This window comes from Tenrec ecaudatus, chromosome 3 (assembly GCF_050624435.1).
Source record: "Tenrec ecaudatus isolate mTenEca1 chromosome 3, mTenEca1.hap1, whole genome shotgun sequence".
In the NCBI taxonomy this organism is placed as follows: domain Eukaryota; kingdom Metazoa; phylum Chordata; class Mammalia; order Afrosoricida; family Tenrecidae; genus Tenrec; species Tenrec ecaudatus.
In genome coordinates this window covers 79,485,941-79,509,730 of record NC_134532.1, presented here as the reverse complement: position 1 = coordinate 79,509,730, position 23,790 = coordinate 79,485,941, and the positions used below count along the sequence as shown (strand labels likewise).

Genomic DNA, 23,790 nt, shown 5'->3' with positions numbered 1-23,790 from the left:
AGTGCTTGCTGCTTTTGGTCTCTGTTAGAAAGTATCTGTCTCATTGGGCCTCTACTCAAGTATTCCCTCAATGCAAGAACACTTTGTTCTAATAACATGGCATTCTGTGATGCTCAGCTTCCCAACAGGATCACTGAAGACAAAATAGGTGCATAAGCAAATTTGGTAAAGAAAACTGATGGTGCCCAACTATCAAAAGATATAAAGGCTTGAAGATAAACAAGTGACCATCTAACAAAAGATAAGGGCTTAAGGATAAACAAGCAAGAAAGTCCACTTGGAAGAAGCACACGAGCCTGTGTGATCATGAGGTGTTGATGGGATCAGGTATCAGGCATCAAAGACCCAGATAAAAAAATCATATCAACGTGAATGAGGGGGAGTGCAGAGTGGAGACCCAAAACCCATCTCTAGTCAATTGGACATCCCCTTACAGAAAGGTCACAAGGAAGAGACAAGCTAGTCAGGGTGCAAGTATATCACCGATGAAACATACAACTTTCCTCTAGTTATTCAATGCTTCATTTCCTCTGGCCCCTCACCCCCGCCACTCGCATGACCCCAATTCTACCTTACAAATCCAGCTAGACCAGAGCATGTAAACGGGTACAGATAGGAGCTGGAAACACAGGGAATCCAGGACAGATAACCCCTCCTCAGATCAATAATGGGAGTAGCGATACCAGGAGGGTAAAGGGAAAATGGGGGGTGAACGGGAAACGGTTCACAATATTTAAGATGAAGGGCCTTTGTGATAGTCTATAATATGAAACTAACCTTTGAGGTTGATGGAAATATTGAGGAATATATGCCAACTGAAAGATATAGATTATAAAATTCTTTTCAAGTGGTAAAGCAAATGGAAAACTATCAAGGCAATTCATAAATTAAGAATAATGCAGCAACTCTCAGCTGAAGCTGCAGGCTTTCATGCCTTCAATACCCTAATAGGACACATGGTATCTATAGAAAAATTTTGCAACTATGAGAAGTTGACCTTGTTATTATAAAGAGAAATTTGTATCCATGTCCATTCTAGAAGCCTTGGCTACTTACCAGGTATGAATAACTCATGCAAAATATTTTCCCTGTACTTTGGATATTTCCTTGGACAATATCTGTTGCTCAGTCCATACATAGGAATTAAATAAGTAATTTGACATGTTTGCCCGGGGGAATATTTGGCATATTTCATTGTTGTTTTACTGCTTTGGAAACATCTAGGGAAATTAGAATTTATCAGAAATGAAATGGAACATACAAAGATCAATATCCTCAGCCTTAGGAAACTGGCATCACTGGGATACTTTTGTTGTCTGCTGTTAGAAGCCATTGAATTGCTTGAGGCTCATAAGGACCCGATGTTCAGCATCATGGAAAACAAATGGGTGCTGAGGCATTCTCCAAAGTCTTATGTTTTAGCCCCTCTTATGTTGGCTCACTGCTGTGTTGTTGCAGCCACTGTGTCAATTGCATCAAAGTGCATTCAATATTTTTCTTCCTAGCCTTCAAAATTAGATTATATTGTTAATATAGTGTCCCTGAATCCTGTAACACTAATTTTACCTCACTAAATCTTGAAATTTCACTTGCAATTATACTGTTTTAGAGACTGAAGTAATATGGTCCCTACTATTCATTTATTAAAAATTCATTAGAGAAATTATTCTCATACATAGATATTTAAACTTAAGTTTTGTTTTTACCTCTCAGGAGACTCAGAATTAAACTTGAATAATGTTTAAAAATGCTAAATTCTAATTAAATGACTTTTCACTTGCAATTCTGATTTCACAATTTAAAAAATATGTTTTCATAATAAAAAATTAAAGTGCAAATAACTAATAAATATATGGATAATAAATGGTGTAATAATATTATCTGATGCTGTGTTTCTTACAGTAATTACCTTATTTAGCTCTCACATATATTTAAAGTTTAAGCAGAATTCTCCCTCATGTGAAATAAACAGAATCAAGGCAAAATTATTGAAGGATCTGAAATCAATGTAGATTTTGAAGAAAGATTGAGAAATACAGATTGTGATTGAGTAACAGTCTTTTTGTATGGCTAAAACTTAAGACAAATTATTGACCATTAAAGATGACAGACTCCATCAGAAGTTCCAATGCCTGCGTATTAAGAATAGAACTTACATTGATATATATGAAGCAATTTAGCCAGATTTATGCAGTTAATCTATATACATTTTCCTCATAAGTAAATAAAATATGTCTGGTTCCCTCAAATCATTTATATACCTGAGAGCTACTGTATGATCAATATTTATTTAAGAAAACTCAATGATATTTAAAAATAGGATCGAATGATTCATTATTTGATTGAAGAATATCCTATACTTAATATGCTATTCCACCAAAACCAATTATGTCCTTTTGTTAGGCTTTCAGCTTTTTGTATGAAAAATAAACAGGTACTATTGAGTTATAAATATGTTACATTGAATGTGATTTATTACCATTTCCTTCACTGAGGAAATGGCAACCACCTCAGTTTTTATTATGTTGGTTATCTTGGACCATTGAAAATCATTTTGTTTTTAACACTCTAGTCATAAATATGCGTCATAAATATTTACAGTAGATATACTGACATCAATTTGTATCAACCCCAGTAGTTAAGAGTGGTTATTGAACATGCTATAGGGATAGAGTATTAATTCATAAAACTCAAACTCACTATATTTTTGGAGGTCTTGTGAAGCAGATTTACCCAATGCAATGTATGATTTTATCTCTTCACTTCTGATTCCATGAGCACTAATTGTGGATTCAAGCAAAATGAAATCCATGACAAAGTCAGTCTTCTTTTCCATTATTCATGATCGTTTAGTTGTTTGACTTTCTTTGCACTGAGTTATAATCCATACTGAAGGCTACAGTCTTTGAACTTCTTCAGCAAGTCTTTCAAGCCCTCCTCACTTTTGGCAAGCAATATTTTGTCATCTGTGTTTATGCTTTGTTAAAAGTTCGTCCAGGATACTCCTTAGACACAAGGAGAGTGAGACTTCATCTCACATACTTTGAACGCATTGTCCAGAGACACTAGTCCTTGTACAAGGATACCATGCTTGGTAAAGAGGCAGAACAACAAAAAGGAGGGAGACCTTGAGCAAGATGCATCAACACAACGCTGCATCCATAGGCTCAAACAACAAGAACAATTGAGCAAATAGGAGGATGGCACACTGGTGAGTTGTGTTTCATTCTGGTACACAAGAGTTGGAGCCAAATTCATGGCACCTAAGAACAACAGTGCTTTAGAATGTTTCCCCTCCTTATATGAGCCCAACCAAACACATATTTAATTTTACTGGGATTTGGTGCAGTACTTCTTACAGAAACTGACCCTGGAACACCTTAGAAATAGTTTTTTTTTTTAAGTTACTTGTAATGCTGGAAGTTGAGGCCCTCGAGTCTTCTCAAAGAAGAATTGCCGTAATGACATTGATGAGTAAATCTTTCTTTCGAACTTTCTTCTGACACAGTCAATACAACAATGGATTCGGTCACCTGACCATTGTGAGGCTGGTACCGGGCTGCTCGGTGCTGCCGTCTATTGTACCTAAGCCCTTCTGAGTCAGAACCAACCTGGCAACACGTCAAGGCAATGAACAAGAGTTCTGCACTTTTAGCAACTTCATCCATTGTCAGATTTTCTGAAGGATTTTGAAAATCTCAATAACTATCACTTTCTCGCAGAAGATAACTTAGAGATTAAAGTCTCCTAGCAAAACAGACTAACTTAATTAAGTGTGCCATGATATATTTGCCTACGTTGAGGATGAGGATAGGAGTTTAGCAACAGAAAAACATAACAATTATTAGCCTTGTTTTAGAAATTGTGTTTGAATAGTATAATGTATAAAAACATTTAAAAGGTATTTTCTTTCTTACTATTCAGTCTGAAGATAAATGCAATGTACTTACATCTTTGCCACTTATCAAACTGAGCCTTATCTATTAGAGGGTTTATAAAAGCTCACTGCCATTTAGTGTGTCTAGTCAAATATACCATATGTATAGACTCTAAAAGCTAATTTATAATATTTTTATTTTATAAAGGCATAGTGCAGTTCCAAGGAAATAGAACATTATTTTTAAATGGACATAAAAATTAATAATGTACCCTTGATAATTTATAAATTATTATTATTTGTTCATGTCTTATACTGACCAATGTCTCCATTCATCTACTTTTCTGTTGTCTGTCCCCCAGGGAGGAAGTTTTATGCAGATCATTGTGATCATTGTGTTCCCCCTTTCTCCTCCCACATTCCCCTTCCCCTCCTGGTATCACTACTCTCATTATTGCTCCTGTGGTGTTTATCTGTCCTGGATTCCCTGTGTTTCCAGCTCTTGTATGAACCCATGTACATGCTATGGTCTAATCAGATGTTATATATAATTGGGGTCATGATAGTGGGGGGTGAGGTGAAACAATAAATAATTAGAGGAAAGTTGTATGTTTCATCAGTGTTATACTGCACCCTGACTGGCTTGTCTCTTCCTTGTGACCTTTCTGTAAGGGGATGTACTATATTCTACAGATGCACTTTGGGTCTCCATGCCACACTCCCCTTCATTCACATTGATATGATTTTTTGACCTGGGCCTTTGATATTTGATACCTAATCCCAACAACACCTCATGATCACACAGGCTGGTGTGCTTCTTTCATGTGGACTTTGTTGCTTCTCAACTAGATGACTGCTTATTTATTTTCAAACCTTTACGACCCAGATGCTATATCTTTTGATAGTCGGGCACCATCAGCTATCTTCACCACATTTGCTTATGCACCCATTTTGTTTTCAGCAATCATGTCAGGAAGTTGAGCATCACAGAATGCCAGGTTATTAGAACAAAGTGTTCTTGCATTGAGGGAGTACTTGAGTAGAAGCCCAATGTCCGTCTGCTACCTTAATACTTAACATATAGAGTTCATGACAGAGGATGAGTATGGGAAGGAGGGGAAAAATGAAGAGCCAATACCAAGAGCTCATGTAGAAAGAAAGTGTCTTGAAAATGATGGTGGCAGTAAATGTAAAAATGTGCTTGACACAATAGATGTATGTATGGATTGTGATAAGAGCTGTAAAAGCCCCCAATAAAATGATTTTAAAAGTTAATAATGCATGTACATAATGTTAGACTGTGAAATAAGTGTTAGGAATAGGATTATGTACAAAACAATTTTTCTGCCCTTATCAAACTAATAGACTAAAAAAATATGAGAGGAAGTAAAAATGTATTGCTTCTAGGATTTCAGTTCACGTATGCATAGGTTTGTGTCAAACTATGTATCTGAGAGCTTGTATTTATCATGTTGGAATGCCTTAAAAAATGTCCATTCAAATTTCAGATCCTGCTTGAAGACCATATGTGGTGTCAGTTAAGTTCAAATCAGAGCAGTCAACTTAGAAGGTTTCAGTGACTATTTTTAGGGTTTCCAAATGGAAAATCTTGATGGATTTCTTCAAAAGACACAGAAAATAACAGAGATTTACTCTGAAGTTTTAATAAAATGAAATACTGCATTTGTACAAAAATAGGAAATTTGGACCAAGGAGTATTTTTTCAATAACAATAATGTTGTTCAATTTTTGAGGGTACAGAGCTGTACTGAGATTTTGTTGGAAAATCTTACCTCAAGCATCCTACATACCTGGGAATGCACCTTCAGATTTATTTTGGTTCCCAAAACTCAAGGAACATTAGAATGGACACAATTTGAATCTCTTGAGGATGCTGATGATGCCATTTTTGATCTGATATCAATTGAAAAGTACAATTTTGTGTTGTTGCACAGTCTTAAAGAGATAGGCATCAGCTTGAGAGTATGCTGAAAAATAGCTTTACATTTTCATATTTTCATTTTAAAAGTTTCCTGTGCTTTGTAGTAATACTTTTGTACTTACCATCAATGGTGGAAATTTGATACGACATAAATGTTAGTACTATGAAGAAAATGAACAGGAAAATAACATATAAATAGGTAACACCATAAGTCTTCAGAATCAAGCAGAGGGGTGACAAACTAGCCTTCTATCTAAGATGTGAAAGAGAAAGCATGGGAAAATTATTCATTATTGATTTGATGGTGAACTTTTGTCATGTTTCAGCATTTCTGAATTTAGGCTATAACATAACCAATGCAGTATTTGTATTGTCCTTATATTTCTTTCTGTCTCTCTTTTTCATTCCTTCCTATACCTTTTTCTCACTACACTCAATTATTTGATATAGTCCCTTTTTATCTTTCTCACACATAAAATAATAATGTAAAAGTCAATGTGATATCATTACCACATTACAGATTGGCTAAAATAATATAAAGGATATAGAGTAACTGGATCACTCATATAGCTCTCGTCAAACTGGTATGTAAAATCATACAACTACTTCAGAAAACATTTTGTCACATGTGCCGATACTAAGCCTGTATAGACCGTGTGGGTTTGGTTGTGTGTCCTGGAGTCAACTCCAATCCACTGTGACCATATAAGACAGAGTGAACATTCCTTCACATGTTTTTACAGGCTGCAATCATTATGGAGGTCAATCATCAGATCGTTTCCTCCTCTCTAGAGGAGAAACTGGTACATGGAAATGACAATTACCTTTTATGTGAGCAAACACGTATTTTAGCCATCGTGCCATCAGGATACCTTGTAATAACCACCCCCAAAAGCAAAACTCACTGCCAGAGTTAATCCTGGCTCTTAGAGACAGTGTAGGACTGGGTCAAACTGCCATTATAGGTTTCCAAAAAAGACTTATCTTTCTCTCTTGAAGCAGGTGGAGGTTTTGAGTTGCTGAACTTGCAGTGAGCATCCCACTGAGTAATTACTGTTCCATTAGGTCTCATTCATACTATGCTGTTATTGCTAGGTGCTATGGATTGGGTCCCAAGCAATTAGATTCCAGAGGGATATATATATATACCCTCACATAAATATATATATATATACCCTCACATAAATAATTATATCACATTTGTTTGTAATACCTAGGTACCTAAAACCTGAAAAGAATTCAGATGTACTTATAGCGGAAAGGTTAAAAATATGATGCATCTTTGCCACAGAGTACTTTTCAATTGCAGACTAATCTGTTGGTACACACATAAAACAAAACAAAACAAAAAGAAAAAAAACCTTGAATAGACTCAAAAAACCTTGAATAGACTCAACGTATTTGTGTTGAGCAGATAAAAAACAGTGACATCAAAAAACTTAAAGCTACATACTCAGCACATTTCATGTCCAGGTCTGCGTTTCTAATACTGTTCTCTGAGAAGAGGAGCTGGATCGCCTTGGAGAAACTGCTGATTCAAGTAGCAGGAAAAAAAACCAAAAACAAACCCGGGGCACATTGTAATGCTAATAGGCCAATGAATAGGAAAAATATATACATAATAAATAAAATTTAATAAACAAATTCAGTGATGGGACTGTGTCAAAGGGATATGAAAGACAACTGAAAGATCTGGCAATGGCCCAAATTGACAACATTGAAACAAAATAAATAAGGGATGTTGGATTATAACAGATTTTGAATTAAATATGCATGAATATAGTTATATATGATATTAAACTAATAAAGGGTAAGTGATATAACTATGTCCATAAAATAACATATAAAGGGACCCTTGTGATGAAACTCTCTGTATTTTGGCTGTAGTAGTAAATTCATGAATGTACACATGTTATGAAATTACATAGAAATATCTACACACTCATAGATACAAAAGTGCATGTAAAATTAATGAAAACTGAATAAAGCTAGTAGAAGGCATCGATAATAACTATATGCCTATAATTTTTATATATAGTTATGTAAAATATTATCATTAGAGTAAACTGAATGAGGAGTTTATAAAATCTATTATTATTTTAGTAACTGCATGGAAATTATAATCACTTAAATTTTTTCTAAAAATAATTTAAATATCACATTTTAAAATCATGGCATCTAATTTAATAGCATGCAATCTATTACATGGGCTAGTGATACACGGTTTTCAAGATATTCCTAAGCTGGAAGGGTATCATATGTAAAGAACTGGACATAGAGATTTTTGTTTATTGCACATTTTTGTTTATTGAAGAATAGTTTTTGAACCGGGAGGAGAATGAGCTGGGTGAATTAAAAAGTGACTGCATCTTGTGGTTGCTATTATGACACATCTCAGTTTTGTCCTCAATTGCAAGTTCTTTGGGAAATACAAAAGGAGAAGTTTTAGTTATTTTTGTGCAAACATTTTAATATTTGCAGTCTGGAATCCATCTATACATTAGAAGTTCGGATGCTTGTGGTATTAATCAGAAGTATTCCTTAGTTGGATTTGTCTAGAGTTATACTGCGTGCCCATTTCCTTATTGGATGTTTAAATATACATCAATTACTTAATCTCTATAATCCTGAATTTTGCTCATTGTATTGAAAATAGGATTGCCTACATTGTGATTACCGAACCCTTCTGAGTTGGTGAAAAGGAGTAAGTGAAATACGACATAGGAAGCCTTTATTATATCATTCTTGTTGTTGTTGTTAAGTGTCTTTGAGTCTGTTCCGACTCACAGTGACCCTGCAACCATCCTTCTGGTCATTATTATGTCTGAGTTCATGGTTCCAGCTAGTCGGCTAACTCACTGAATTGCGGGTGTCCCCTTTTTAACTCACCCTCTACTGTCCTAAGCATGATATCATTCTTCAGAAACTGAGCATCCGGACAACATGTCCGAAGCCTGTGAAGGGATCTCTTGCTCTTCAGGCTCCTAAGGACCATTTCTGCAATACTTCTTCCTAGACTTGTTTTTCCCTTCATTTTTGGCAGTTTGTGGTATATTTAATTTACTTCACTAGCACCATAAATCACAGCCATCAACCCGTCTGTATTTTTATGCATTGTTCAACTTTCACATCCATATGGAGCAAAATACTATGGATTAATTCAGATGGACCTTAGTCATCAAAGTGACATGTTTGCTTTATTAAACTTTTAAACTACCTTTTGCAGCAGATCTGTTGCTAAGATCCGTTGTGTATATTGTCCCTATGTGTTGGAACTGACTATAAGTTGTTTGATTTCTTGACTGCTGCTTCCATGCGTGTTAGCTATGAATCAACGTAAAATGGCTTAGCTTAGTCAATACAGGTAGGCATCTATGTAGTATTCTCTGCATTCGACCAACACTCATGAGATAGCAACAATATTAATCCAGTTCCATGTCCTCAATGTGATGTCACGTTCTGACCGTTCCTTGACAATGTCTTGCTGCAATTATATTTGAATTACATTCAGCAAAAACTCCCTTAATGTAATTTTAATGAAGTAATTACTCATCATTAATGTTATTGTTATTGCTGGATGCCATCAAGCTGATTCCAACACATGATGACAGTCTGCAAAACAGATCAAAGGACTGCACAGTCCTATATTATTCTCATAATAGTTCCCAGGCTGCGCTTATTGTTGCAGCAATTGTCAATGCATTTGATCTTTTTACTGCTGCTTCCATGAGCTTTGGTTATGGGTTCAAGCAAGATAAAATCTTTGAAAACTTCAAAGTTTTCTCCATTATCATGATGTTATCCACAGCTCCAGTGTGAGGATTTTGGTCTCCTTTGTATTGAGTGGTAATCCATACTGAAGCCTGAAATTCTTGATCTTCATCAGCACGCAATTCAAGTCTTCCTTGTTTTCACCAAGCAAGTTGTGCCATCTACTCAATGAAGCTTGTTAATAAACTCTCCTTCAATCCTGAAGTCATGTTATTCTTCATATAATCCAAATTCTCTAATTATTTGCTCAGCATATAGATTGAGTAAGTATGCTGAAATGATACAGCAATGACTCACAATTTTCTTAATTTTAAACTGTGCTATACTCCCTTGTTCCATTCACACGAATGCCCTTTAATCCATGTACAAGTTTCAAATGAGGACAATGAGGTATTCTGCAATACCCGTTCCTCTCAAAACTGTTGATAGTTTGTTACAATCCACAAAGTTGAATGTCTATGCATATTCAATACACCACAAGTACACATCTTTCTGGAACTCTCTGCTTTGAGCAAAGATGCACCTTATGTCAACAATGATATCCCTTGTGCCATGTCCTCATCTGATTCTGACCAATGCCTCTGGCTACATATTTAGATGATCTTCCGCAAAATTTTACTTACATGCTTTATCAATTATATTATCCTATAGTTTGAACATTCTGTTGAATCACTCTTTTTTGGAATGGGTATAAATGTGGATCTCTTCCAGTTAGTTTACCAAGAATCCGTATTTCATCATTAATTTATGTTATAAATTCATATGTGAAAACTAATAAGCAAGTTTAATTTTTAAAGATAGCACAGTTTGCCTGACAAGAATAATCTGCCACAGCATGTTTAGAAATACAATTTTAATATTCATTTAAGCATAGCAAATTTGAGAGTATGTTTCATAGTATAAAATATATTCCTAAATTAGTATTTTAGTAATTCTATAAAACAAAACATATAACATATAATGGTAGTACATTATGTAATATTAAGGGTAACAATTAGAAAATATTTGAGATTACTGTTCAAGAAGATCAAAGCACTGATACTAGAAAGTAGGAGTTGGATATCAATAAATATCCGATCTTTTGCAAAAGATATTGTGAAAGAATAGGGTTGTAGATAACGAATATTTATAAGCAACACTGATTTCAAATTGAATTGCATATTAATTCAGGAAAGACATTCTTTAATTAATAGCGAGCAATTTTCAAAAGAAATATTACATAAAGATGTGGAAGGCTAGCCTAAGACAACAAAAACAAACAAACAAACATAAATATAACTAAATAAGAAAAATCTTGTGGAAATCATTTTTTCTCTATGAATCTCAGTGTCATCATCTATGAGATTCAATATTTTCATATTTTGAGTCAGAATTTTTCTGTCATAATTTTTTAAGAAAATAAGAGAGAGCTAAGTCAAGATGGTTTCTAGGTAGAATAACCCACCCTGCACTACTATTGTTACCCCAGAAAATGTAGAGATAAGGAGGCAAATTCTGGAGGCTGGGTGCTAAAAATAGATTCAGTGTTCTAGGATCTGAGATTTCCACCCAGGAACAAATAAAAAACTTGCTGAAACACTTTAAGTGCACTGCATCTGCTGGCAGGCTCCATAACCCCACACCAGGCCTAACAGAATTGCATCTGGCACCTCTTCCTGCACCCAAGAACCAAGTCCCACAGCAAACAGCAATTTCCCCAGGCTACAGCCTAAAAGTGGTCATAATTCCAGGCTCAAATAGAGCCTCTGAGAACTGGCCACAATACCTCATACTGGAAGTCCCCATCTCTGCTAGCCACCCTGCTCCTTCAGTCTAGGACTTGGCAGTAACCTTCCACAGCCAGGAGCAGAGTGACTACATTGGCCACCTACTTTCACCTCTTCCAAGTTCCTTGTCTGTTAGCATGGATAAAGTTAGATAATTAGACACTAATTCATAGTAATTGAAGAGCCACTGTGACAGATACAGTTACCTAGAGCACAACCTGCAGAGCGCTGTGCAGGAGACAGCCAGAAGCAACAAAGGAGTGCAGCCGGGGGAGAAAGCAGATACATTTCAGCCCAAACCCACTACGCTTCTCTGGTTCCCCTTATCTGGGGGACAGCATAGCATCAGGTCACTCCACAAACCCTTTACAAAAAGGGAGGGAAAAATTTTTTAAATGCTTTCAATTTCAGGCTGTGTCCTTTGTGTAAGTTTGAATATAAGCTGTCAGAACTCTGCCCATTAGCATAGCATTAGCATAACAGAACAGTCAGACCTCGAGTCTGAAGGGCAGAGCCTAGGATATTAATATAAAAAACCCACAGGAAAAGCCTACAGAATCTGATAGCTACAGCCCAACCCCAAAATTGGCTCTACCAGTTTTGGGCTCCACAAAGACACTTTAAGAGGCTGCAAATTGTGGCCTGACAGTCCAGACCAGGGTCTTTTCCATGCTGCAGACCCAACCTAACCCGGTCCACTGGCACACTACAGTTGTCTGCCTTAGCTCAGCCTCTGAGTCTCACACCACTGCCAGTTAGGGAGATGCTGCAGCCCCTTGCCTACATAGCAGTATGATCCACCACAATAGTAGACCAGAGGTAGTCTTCAAAAACACTCTTATCAGTCACACAGAGAAAGAGCTCAAGGCCCATCAGTCTCCCAGGAACATGGTACTCATTTCTTCAAAATGACACATAGACAACAATATACCTCAACACCGTCAACAAGAAAACAAGAAAAACAGAACTCAATAGCTGAGTAAGTCATAAAGGTAAGATGCTCAAATAAAAGTCAAATGTTGCTCTGCCACAAAAATAAATCTTCAGAATGCTGCTTGGAGTAATACAGGATATAAGGGAAGCAACACACAATAAGGATGCAATGATAGAGGATATGAAGTCCACCATAGAGGGCATGAAGTCCATCATGAATTTTACGATAGATGGAATGAAGTCCATGTACCAATGGGAAATACAAGAAATACTGGATGAAGTAGCAGAAGAAAAATGCAAGATCACAGACTTGACCAACTGAGAAGACGAGGGGGAGAATGGTACCATGTCGATCTAGGGAAAATCAGGCAGACATCAATAAATGGGAAAGACGGTCAAAAAATATCATCAAAGAGGCAGAAGAAAGCATGAGAACAATGGCAGAAGTGAAACAATATTCAAATAATTGGTCTACCAGAAAAAGACTCAAGGATAACAACACCTAAATTATTGAGGAAGTTCCAGGAAGCAAATTTCCCCACCTTAATGAATGAGAATTAAACATTCATACAGGAAGCAAAGAGGACACCAATTGGACTAAATTCTAGTAAGAACTCACCTAAGCACCTGATAGTTAAATTATAGAAGTTTGAAGAATAATAGAAAATCTTAAGACCAGCAAGAGAAAAATAGGTGGTCACATACAATGGTATTCAGGTAAGAATATGCTCAGACCCTGCTGATACCATGAAGAAGAGGAGAGACTGGAGTAGCATCATCTGAAAACTGAAAGAAAAATATTCCAACCTGAGAACCCTCTATGCTTCCAAATGATCTATTAAGATAAGCAGTGAGGTAAGAGTCTTATAGGACAAGGAAGAACTCAAAGAATACCCCCTAAGATACCCGACACTTGCAAATCCTTGTCGACACTGTGGTCAGAAGGCCAGCATCCACCAAACACAAGTAGAAGACCACCATTTAGCTCAACTTCATCCAGAAGTCAATGCACTGAATATAATGACCAAGGTAACATTGCCTCAGAGGGAAAAGATGGCGAGAATGAAGCCCCCCCCCCCCCCCCGCCACATAAACACAGCACACTGATAGGAAGGGAGATAGGAAAAAACCCAACATAAAAGGTACAAGATGACAGCAACGTATTCACAGATGGTGGTAAGAACTCTGAAAGTCAAAGGTGTGAACTCTCCCAATGCATTTTTGTTTGATTGTTTACTGTTTGTTGTGAAACTTCTGATATTTGTTGCCCAGTCTTGATGAAACCTCATGATCACACTGGTTAGTGTGCTTCTTCCATGTGGGCTCGTTGCTTCACTGTTGGAAGGCCTCTAAACACTACAATTAAGTGAATGGACCTGGTTGACATTTATAGAGTTCTCCGAACATGTGCACATGGATCATTTTTGAAACTAAAATACTTGCTCAGACACAGGTCGAGCCTGAGTAAATCCAAACACCTAGAGATCACTCATAAATCTCTCTTGGACCACCACACCATGAATCTGGAAATCAACAAAGGACAAGGAAGATCAGTAAAACAAGGGCAAACAACCGGAGGATGAATAATAATCTTCTGAGATCCATATGGGTTCTGGACCAGACTAGAGAGGAAATTAGGAAGTTTCTAGAAATTAATGAGAATACAACATATTAAAACATATGGTACGCAGCAAAGACAGTTATCAGAGGAAGTTTGATAACGGTTAATATATGAAAAAAGGAGAAGAGACTTATGGCTGACACTCTATTACAAAACCTCTAGAAATTAGAACAGAATCAACACAGCAACCTATTCAAAAGCAAAAGAAAATTAATACTAAAATCAGGGCAGAGTTAAATTAATGGGAAAACAAGAGAATAGTGCAAAAAATCAATTCAGCAAAAAGCTGGTTCTATGAAAGGAACAACAGAATTGACAGACTGCTGGCAAACCTAACCACGGGAAGAACAAAATGTCAATAACCTGAATGAGAGATAAAACTGGGGAAATCACAATGGATGCCAACGAGATTAAAAGGCTAATCACAAAGCACTATGAAAATTGGTATTCTAATGAATTCAATGACATGCAAGGCATGGGTAAATATCTGGAAAAAGAATCGCTCCCTAGATAATCCCAGATAAGGTCAAGAACCTCAACAGACCCACAGCAAAATAAAGATATATGGTTATCAAGAAACTAACAACAATAAAAGCTCCCAGATCATGCGGCTTCACAGAATTCTACCACACATTGAAGGAAGAGTTGATACTTATCCTTCACAAATTATTCCAGAGCATAGAAAAACTCCCAGACATATTTGAGAAGTCAGCGTAACTTTGATACCCAAACCAGGCAAGGATCCCACAGGCATAGAGGACTACAGACCAATATCTCTAAGGAACATTGATGCAAAAATCCTTAACAAACATTGACCGATAGAATATAAGTATGTATAAAACATATCCTCCATTATAAGTTGGTGGGATTCATACCAGGGATACAGGAATAGTTTAATATCCAATATTCCATTAATATTATTTACCACATTGATACAAAAAAGGGTAAAAATCGCATGATAATATTGATAGATGCAGGAAAAGTCGTTGGCAACATCCAATACCCACTGCAAATTAAGACACTCATGAAGATAAGAATGGAAGGAGAATTCCTCAACTTAATACAAGCTATCTGTGAAAACCTAATAGCCAACATCTTAGCCAATGTAGAAAAGGCAAAAACAATCCCACTGAAAAAGGGGACCAGACAAAGATGCCTCTTGTCCTCAATCTTTTCAACATCATACTGGAGGTCTTAGCTAACAACATAAGGTAACGGAAGGGCATTAAAGGTATCCATCTGGAAGAGAAGGAAGTGAAACTATCGCTATTTTCAGATGACATGATTCTATACATTGAAAACCCCAAAGTCAGCGATAGAAAAATATGGAAGAAAGCCCTTAATAAAATGTAAAAAAAGAGAGAAAAATATGGAACAATGGAGGTATACAAGATGAACAAACAGAAGTCTATTGGTTTGCTATATACATCAGAGAAGACCACAGAAGTGGAGATGAAGAAGGTAGTACCCTTTACAATAGCCAAGAACAAACTGAAAAACAAGGGATATATCTAACAAAAAAAAAAATAAAACAAAAAGAATTATACAAGGAACAATACAGAACCCTACTATAGGAAACCAAGAGTGACCTCCTCATATGTAAGAATATCCCATGCTTGTGTATTGGAAGACTCAATATAGTAAAGATGTCAATACTACCATGACACTATAAAAGTTTAACTCTATCTCAATTCAAATACCAACAATTTTCTTCAAAATAATTGGAAAAACTGCATGCTAATTTTATCTGGAGAGGGAAGAAACCCAGAATTAGCAGAGACTCCTTAAGAAGAAGGACAAAACAAACTAAGATGGCTTGCCTTACCTGATTTTAACACCTATTATATAGCCACAGTGGTCAAAACAGTGTGGTACTGGAGTGACAGGTACTCAGACCAATTGACAAGAACAGAAAACCATCAGCATATAGAGAGTCTTCAACAAGGGCCCCAAAAGCATCAAACGGGAGGTGGATGCCCTCTTTAACAAGTGGTACTGGAAACAGATATTCACCTACAGAAAGATGAAACAAATGCTTTATTTCACCCCATACACAAGAACAAACTCAAGGGTGATTACAGACCTAGAAGTAAAATCTGAAACGATCAGGACTATCAACGATGGAATTGGGAAAATACTTAAGGACCTTGGCACAGGGAATATATAGGCTAACTGTAATAGGAAAGGACACACACGCAAAAAAAGCTGAAATCATCAAATAGGATATGCTAAGGATAAAACGCCAGTGTGTTTAAAGACTTCTCCAAGAGACTAACAAGAGAATCTACAGATTGGGAAAGGATTGTTAGTAATGACACAACAAAAGTCTTATTCCTAAAATCTCCAATACCCTCCTAGCCTTGAAAAACAAGAATCAGTTAACCTCTGAGGAAGTGGGCAAAATACCTGAAAAGAAGTTTCACTAGGGAGAAGACCTGAATGGCCAATAAACAATGAGAAAGTACTCCCTATATTAGCCTTCAGAGAAATTAAAATTAAATTAAAATTAAAACAACTATGAGATACCACCTAACACCTAATATCATTGAGGTCAGCCCAAGTCAGAAAATCAGAAAGCGACAATATTTGAGGGGATGTGGTGAGATGGAATTGTCCTCTTATCTTGTAGATAAGTTCAGTTATGGTGGAAAACCATCTGGCAATATTTAAAGCACATGGAAATTGAGTTACCTTACAACCCAGCAATCCCTCTACTGAAGAGGTAAGAAATAGACCACGACCAGTCATCTACGCTCCAATGTTTATTGCAACATAATTCACGATCACAAAGAATTGGAAACATACCAAATTTCCATTGATATATGAATGGATTAAAAAATAATGGCATATATACACAATGGAGCACACACATCACTAGAAAGCATTGATGATTGCATAAAGCACATCTTCTCATGGGAAAAGTCTGAGGAAATTATGCTAAGTGAAGTTAACTAATCACAAAAGAATGAGTACAACATGAGTTCACTGGGGTAAGTATAATCAGCACAGTAGTTACAGAAGAAAAGTCATCTATCTCACACTGTAAGGGTTGAAGTACTGGCAGTCAGGGAGGGGACAGGTCAAACCCAAGGATGTACATGCCATTCCAACACAAAGGGGAAAGGCATGGGGGCAGGCCTGGGGGTGGGGGAAGGGGAGCAGGGTGGAGAGGAAGATGATGGCACTGGGGGAGCAGGGCACTAACCTACTCTGGGTGAGAATATTATTTATATCTCCACAAGTATTATTTATATCTCCACAAGTATTATTTATATCTCCACAGATATGGGAGTGTTTATGCACACCAGACCACAGCATGCCACACCTCGAGGGCAATGTGAGCACATGGAACAACCCATGAACAGAGTGGGCTTCAGGGTCAGCCCAAATCAGCCCCAAACTGACCCACCACTCCACCCTCAGAAGTATGTGCTACAGAGGACAACACTAAACCTACAGGTTGGAGAGAGTGGCTGGCTTGCCACGCCCATATGGAAACAAACCAAGAAGGAAACAGAGAGTGGGGGTGTCTAGACCCTATATTGGCACACCAAGCCTTGAGAACAACATGCCCACATGGAGCTGATAAGGCACAGAGAGGACTATGGAGCCGACAACAGTTGGAGGCATGATGGCCCATCACTGAAGCTTACTGTGACAGAGGACAATGCTGAGAACACATGGAGGGGAGACAGTCCAGTCTAACCCCCCCCCCACACACACACACACAGTGGGGCAAACCAAGAAGAGACCATCACAGATCAGCAAAGGGAGTAAAGCCAAACCACAAAGTCCCCGAGGAGCCTCCAAAATTGACTTCATATCTAGGAGGGGCATTTCCTGGAACCCCTCTGCCACAGACCCTGGGGAGATAGTCATAAAGGTCAGCAGACTAACTGGAACTATCTATGCCTGCTTTTTGTTTGTATTGCTATTTATTTATCCTTTTTATTCAATGTTATGTTTTCCTTTTGTTTTGTCTCTGTTATTGTTGGTTGGCTTACCTATATAAGATAGGCATGGGAAGCAAGTCTGAGGAGAAAGCAACTGGACCATGGTTCCAGAAAGCTTTGGGAGGAGAGGGAAGGGAGCGGTGAGCCAACAACACCATAGACCAGGGAATAACTAGGGAATTAAAATCAACAATGAGGCGGACATAGAGATCCTGCGGGTGATGGAACAACAGCAATCTAGCTATGAGGAGTTACTAAGAGGCAGAAGAAGGGAGAACCTGATGGTAGGGCAGGAGGAAGGTGAAAGAAAACAGAGGAAATATCTAGGAAAGAAAGCTATGGATAGAGGTATAAACTTAAGGGTGTACACATGGAAATATATTAATTCATAAAAACAGAGACATTGCCGATATACATATATTTATGTGGAAATACATTGAGGTAGTGGACAGACTTTGGTTTTCTGTTCAAGCCCTCCCTCAGCACAAGAACACTCTGTTCTAACAATCTGTGATGCTCACCCTCCCAGCAAGATAGCCGAAGACAAACTTGGTGCACAAGCAAATGTGGTGAAGAAAGCAGATAGTGGCTGGCTATCAAAAGATATATTGCCTGGGTCTTAAAGGCTTGAAGATAAATAAGTTGCCATCTAGCTGAGAAGCAATAAAGCCCATATGGAGGCACACCAGCCTGTGTGATCATGGGGTATTGATGGGTTCAGGTATCAGGCATCAAAGACCCAGAACAAAAATCCTATCAATGTGAATGAGGGGAAGAGTGGAGTGGAGACCCAAAGTCCATCTGTAGATAGTTGGACATCCCCTCACAGAAGGGTCACGAGGAAGAGACAAGCCAGGCAGGGTGCAGCATAGCACTGATAAAACATATAACTTTCTTCTAGTTCTTTAATGCTCCCTCCGCCCCCACTATCATGACCCCAATTCTACCTTACAGGTTGGCTATACCAGAGCATGTACACTGGTACAAATAGGGACTTGGCTTGCAGGGAAGCCAGGACAGATAAACCCATCAGGACCAATGATAAGAGTGGGTGGGGGGAAGGTGAGAGGAGAAAGGCAGAACTGAATACAATGATCTACCTATAACCCCCTCCCAAGGGGATGGACAGCAGAAAAGTGGGTAAAGGGAGACAGTGGTTGCTATAAGACATGAAAAGAGAATGAAGACCATTCTCAGCAACTAGACTGTCGACATTCCAGAGAATGTCGACATTTCCCTGATGGGGTTCAAAGTCATCGTGAAGGATTCCAGGGGAACCCTGCCTAGGGACTTCAATCACATCAATATAAAACTCAGTCTTCCTGGAAAAAAGAAGAGGCTTTGAGTTGACAATTGGAAACTAGAAAGGAACTACCATCCGGACTATCTGTAGTCATGTGCAGAACATGTTCAAGGATGTTACATAGGGCTTCCCATACAAGATGAGGTCTGTGTATGCCCACTTCCCCATCAACGTGGTTACTCAGGAGAATGGGCCTCTTGTTGAAATTCGTAGCTTCTTGGGTGAAAAATACATCCAGAGGGTTCGCATGAAGACAGGTGTTGCTTGTTCTGTTTCTCAAGCCCAGAAAGACGAGTTAATTCTTGAAGGAAACAACATTGAACTCATATCAAATCCATCTGCTTTAATTCAGCAAGCCACAACAGTTAAAAACAAGGATATCCGAAAGTTTTTGGACAATATCTACGTTTCTGAAAAAGGGACAGTTCAGAAGCTGACGAATCAGCTCTGTGAGGTGTCCAGCGACTATCTAGATCAGTGTTTCTCAACCTTCCTCATGCCATAACCCTTTAACACAGTTCCTCATGTTGAGGTGACCCCCCCAACCATAAAATTATTTTCGTTGCCACTTCCTAACTGCAATTTTGCTACTGTAAGGAATCATAATGTAAATATCTGATATGTAGGATGTATTTTCAAAGTTAAAAATTGAACATAATTAAACATAATTAAAACACAGTGATTAATCACAAAACAATATGTAATTATATATTGTGAAATATTTATGCGTTTTCTGATGGTTTTAGATGACCCCTGTGAAAGGGCCGTTTGACCCCCAAATGTTTTGTGCCCCGCAGGTTGAGAACCACTGGTCTACATGATTCCTTTAGACTTGTCTGTGATGCTTTGATCTAATCCAATAAAAGTTATGTAATGAAAAAAAGACACTAAAAGGAATAATGATTTATGGATTGTCAAGAGTTCATGAGGGAGGGTGAGTCAGGGTGGAATGAGCTGATATTAAGGGCTCAAGTAAAAAGACAATGTTTTGAAAATGATGATGGCAACATATGTACAAATGTGCTTGAGACAATATGTATGGATTGTGATGAGTTTTACCTGCCTCTAATAAAATGATTTAAAAAACAAAGATATAGTTCTGGGCTCTTGTAGTTAACAAAGCGGCCATCTTTCAGAGAAGCAACAAGCCCATATGGAAGAAACCCATCAGGCAGTCAGATCATGAGATGTTGACCAAATCACGTAAGAGGCATCTAAAGACCCCCAAAGAAACAAATGAACAAACAAACATGTTGTTGAGCATGAGGTGTTCAGAGCAGAGGCCCCAAACCCATCTGTAGACAATGGGACATTCCCTCACATAAGGAAGGGATCAAGTATAGCACCAATGAAACACACAATATTCCTCTGGTTTCTTGAGGCTTCCTAACACCCCACTATCATGACCCCAGTCCTGCCCTTCAGTTCTGACTAGATCGGAGCATGTACACTGGTACAGATAAGGGCTCATGACGTGTGGAATCCAGGTCAGATATACTCCCCGGCAAAAGAAATGGGAGTAGCGATACCAGGAGGGAAGGAGGAAGGTGGGGGGAGAAGGGGAGGGAGGGAGAGTGGATCACAATGACACAAAAATAACCACACATAATGGGAGGAGAAATAGAAACTGTGGGGGAAGGGAGCTAGCACTGGGTGTAAGATATGAAAATAATAATAATTTATAATTTATCAAGGGGTCATGAAGGTGGGATGGAGTGAAGGAAGGGAAAAAAGAGGAACTTATACCAAGGGCTCAAATGGAAAGTGTTTAGAAAATAATGATGGTAACATATGCACGAATATGTTTGATACAATTGATGTATGAGAGCTGTAAGATCCCCCAATAAAATGATCTTTTAAAATAATGATAATAAGATAACTTTTAAAAGTATAAGGATAATTCAGGATACATTAATTTACAGAGACAGTCACTGGCTTAATAATTTCTTGGCATTATGGAAGTAGAGCATGGTGGAATAAGGGGAGTGATGATGAGTACAAAAAAGAAGAAAATGTTTTAAAATTGGTTGTGGTGAGGATTGCATAACTTTTTAATATGCTTAAACTACTGGAGTGTCTAATATATGAATCATAAGTCAATAAATTGTGAATATATGTGTGTGTGTAATTTGAACTATGGAGGAAAAGGGAGGGAATAAAATTAAATAAAACAGGGAAATATTTTCAAAGGGTTATGATAAGGGTCAATTTTTAGATATTATTTTGTGATTTGTAGCCTATAAAGATCCAAGTTATTTTTATGACCTAGAATTTGAGAGGAGTAATGTGATAGAAGAGTTTTAATATGCAAATAATATTTACCTCCTCAGCCAAAATTACAACTTAAGCTGCTACCAGTGAATGAAGGAAGATAAGGTTCTTCTTACTCTCACAGACAAAAATGGCACAATTCTTTAACACAAACTGATGCAGCAACTCATCTCCAGAGGAAAGGGAGAAAAACAGCAAAGAAGCAATAGTACCACCAGGAGAACGATGTAGATGGAATGGTCAGATAAGGCACCAGTTTGAACCAAAAGAAATTTGTTGTAAGAGATTGAGTCTGTCTTTTACACAGTTGGTCAAAGAAATAAGCCACTTCTAAAAATATAATCACTGGCTATTTTTATAAAACTCATATAAAAAGAGAAAGACTTTTTCAGGGGCTGCAATCTTTTTCTGGCATCAATCCCAGGTATCAGACATTGCACTTTCATTCAACTGCTTTAACTCTTTCTTTGTTTTACTTATGGCGGCTGAACTTTCTAAATGGACATATTTTTCAAAGCAATGGTCAGAAAAAACAGAGTGTACACACAGATACAACTGTGTAAAGCATGTCTACTTTTCTTTTTCTCTATAAATGATGCCGGCCCCAAACAAAAATTTTGCAAAACAATGAGTTGTCATTTTGATACCATTCAAATAAATAAATATGTCATCAAATTTAAGTAGCAAAGGGGGAAAACGACTTATGATATAGACACGTAGCTGTAAAGATTTGATGGGTCAAGTAAGAAATGCTACGTGTGAATATCTAAGGCAATTATTTCACATTTTCTGTTATTCAACATTCGTTTTTCTTTTGTTCAACCAGTTCTTGGCTTGTAGCAAACATTGATCTTCAGCTATATTAGTTTCCTATTTATTCATTTATTTGTTTAGCATTGCTCTGTGATTGTATGTTTTTCAGTTGTTCATTTTTGTATTTATGCATTATTTAAAAGAAGAACAGACACTATAAATGAGCTTTTGCAAAGCATTTTCTATATAGTACAATACTAACTTGTCTTTAAAAAACTTGATTACTAATTAACAATATTATTTGAATGAAACCTGGATTCTAGAAATAAACTGGTGTATTTTAGTACCTTTCCCCCTCTTTAACACATATTGAAAAGTGGGACATCCAGTTATGATAACAATTACTCAAGAGAATCTATTTAAGTATATCCAGCAGATGTCTCTCTTAGACTCATCCAATCAATACAATGATTCTGCTCCCTGAGACGGAACTCACCATGAAGTCTTATCTGGTATATTAAGAGTTTAATGTACTCACCAGGCCCTTGTTTATTAAGGTACCACAAGTATAATTCAACCAGATTGCTAAATGTCAAGATGACCTAGTTTCCAAAGCAAAAGAACAGATAAAATATAGGTTATTTTTATTTAGCTTGTTTTTATGTTAGAGATATAGCTCTGCCTGGTTCAAAAAGAAAACTATGAGACATAGATGAGGCTGAATGGTCCAAATGATAGTAATTAAACCAGAAAGACTTTAATTAACATCTTTGAATAAATAGACAACCTTTCAAGGAAATAATGACCAAATGCTAATATGTGTAGATTCATGCTATATAGTGCTTGTAGAGATTAAATGTTCCCACATACTCTAAATTACTAAGCAAGTTTTAAATGTGAGAATTTCAATTCTCTCTATATAATCAGTTGTACACATGGACGACATAAGTGAACTAGAATTTAAAAGCAAAAAAATGTAGATTTTTTTGGCACTAAACTAACCTCTTCATTATTTGATATTAGAAAAATTAATTTTTAGCTTATATGTATTGTTGCCACTCAAATTATATCTTTAATTGTTTTCAAATGAAACAAATAAGAATTCCTGTTAATAAATCATTAAGACATTAAGGGATAGTGTCTCAGTCAGGGTTGTATAGAGAAATATATATCACACAAGGGTGGGGTTAAAATTTTTGTTGAATAATGAAATTAAAAGATAATTAAAATTGTTCACACTTTTTGAAGCTCCTTAAAATTACAGCAATTATATAAATATATATGTAAATAAGTAGTTGACTCATAATTGTCAGAGGCTGACAAGTTCAAGATCATGTCATGTGACAAGCTTGCATTTCCTCTATAAGCCAGGTGATATAGCAAGTAAAAAATTAAAAGAGAGAGAAAACAATTCTGAAAAAAATACATGCTTATAGTCTGGAAACAAAACATACCCTAAGAAAAATTCCCTTTGTACTGATTAAGTGGTAATATTAGATTATGAAAAGATATTAAATTGAGAAACAGCAACTAGTGTTTTGCCCAGTGATTGAGAACCATAGTCTAACCAAATTCACATATAAATTAACTATGATACAAA

The 23,790-nt window shown here is 37.0% G+C and overlaps 1 pseudogene; it reads left to right on the top strand.

Moving 5' to 3' along the window:
• Nucleotides 1-19,043: 19,043 nt before the first annotated feature.
• On the top strand, nucleotides 19,044-19,671 carry LOC142442296 (large ribosomal subunit protein uL6 pseudogene; annotated as a pseudogene).
• The last annotated feature ends 4,119 nt before the right edge of the window (nucleotides 19,672-23,790 follow it).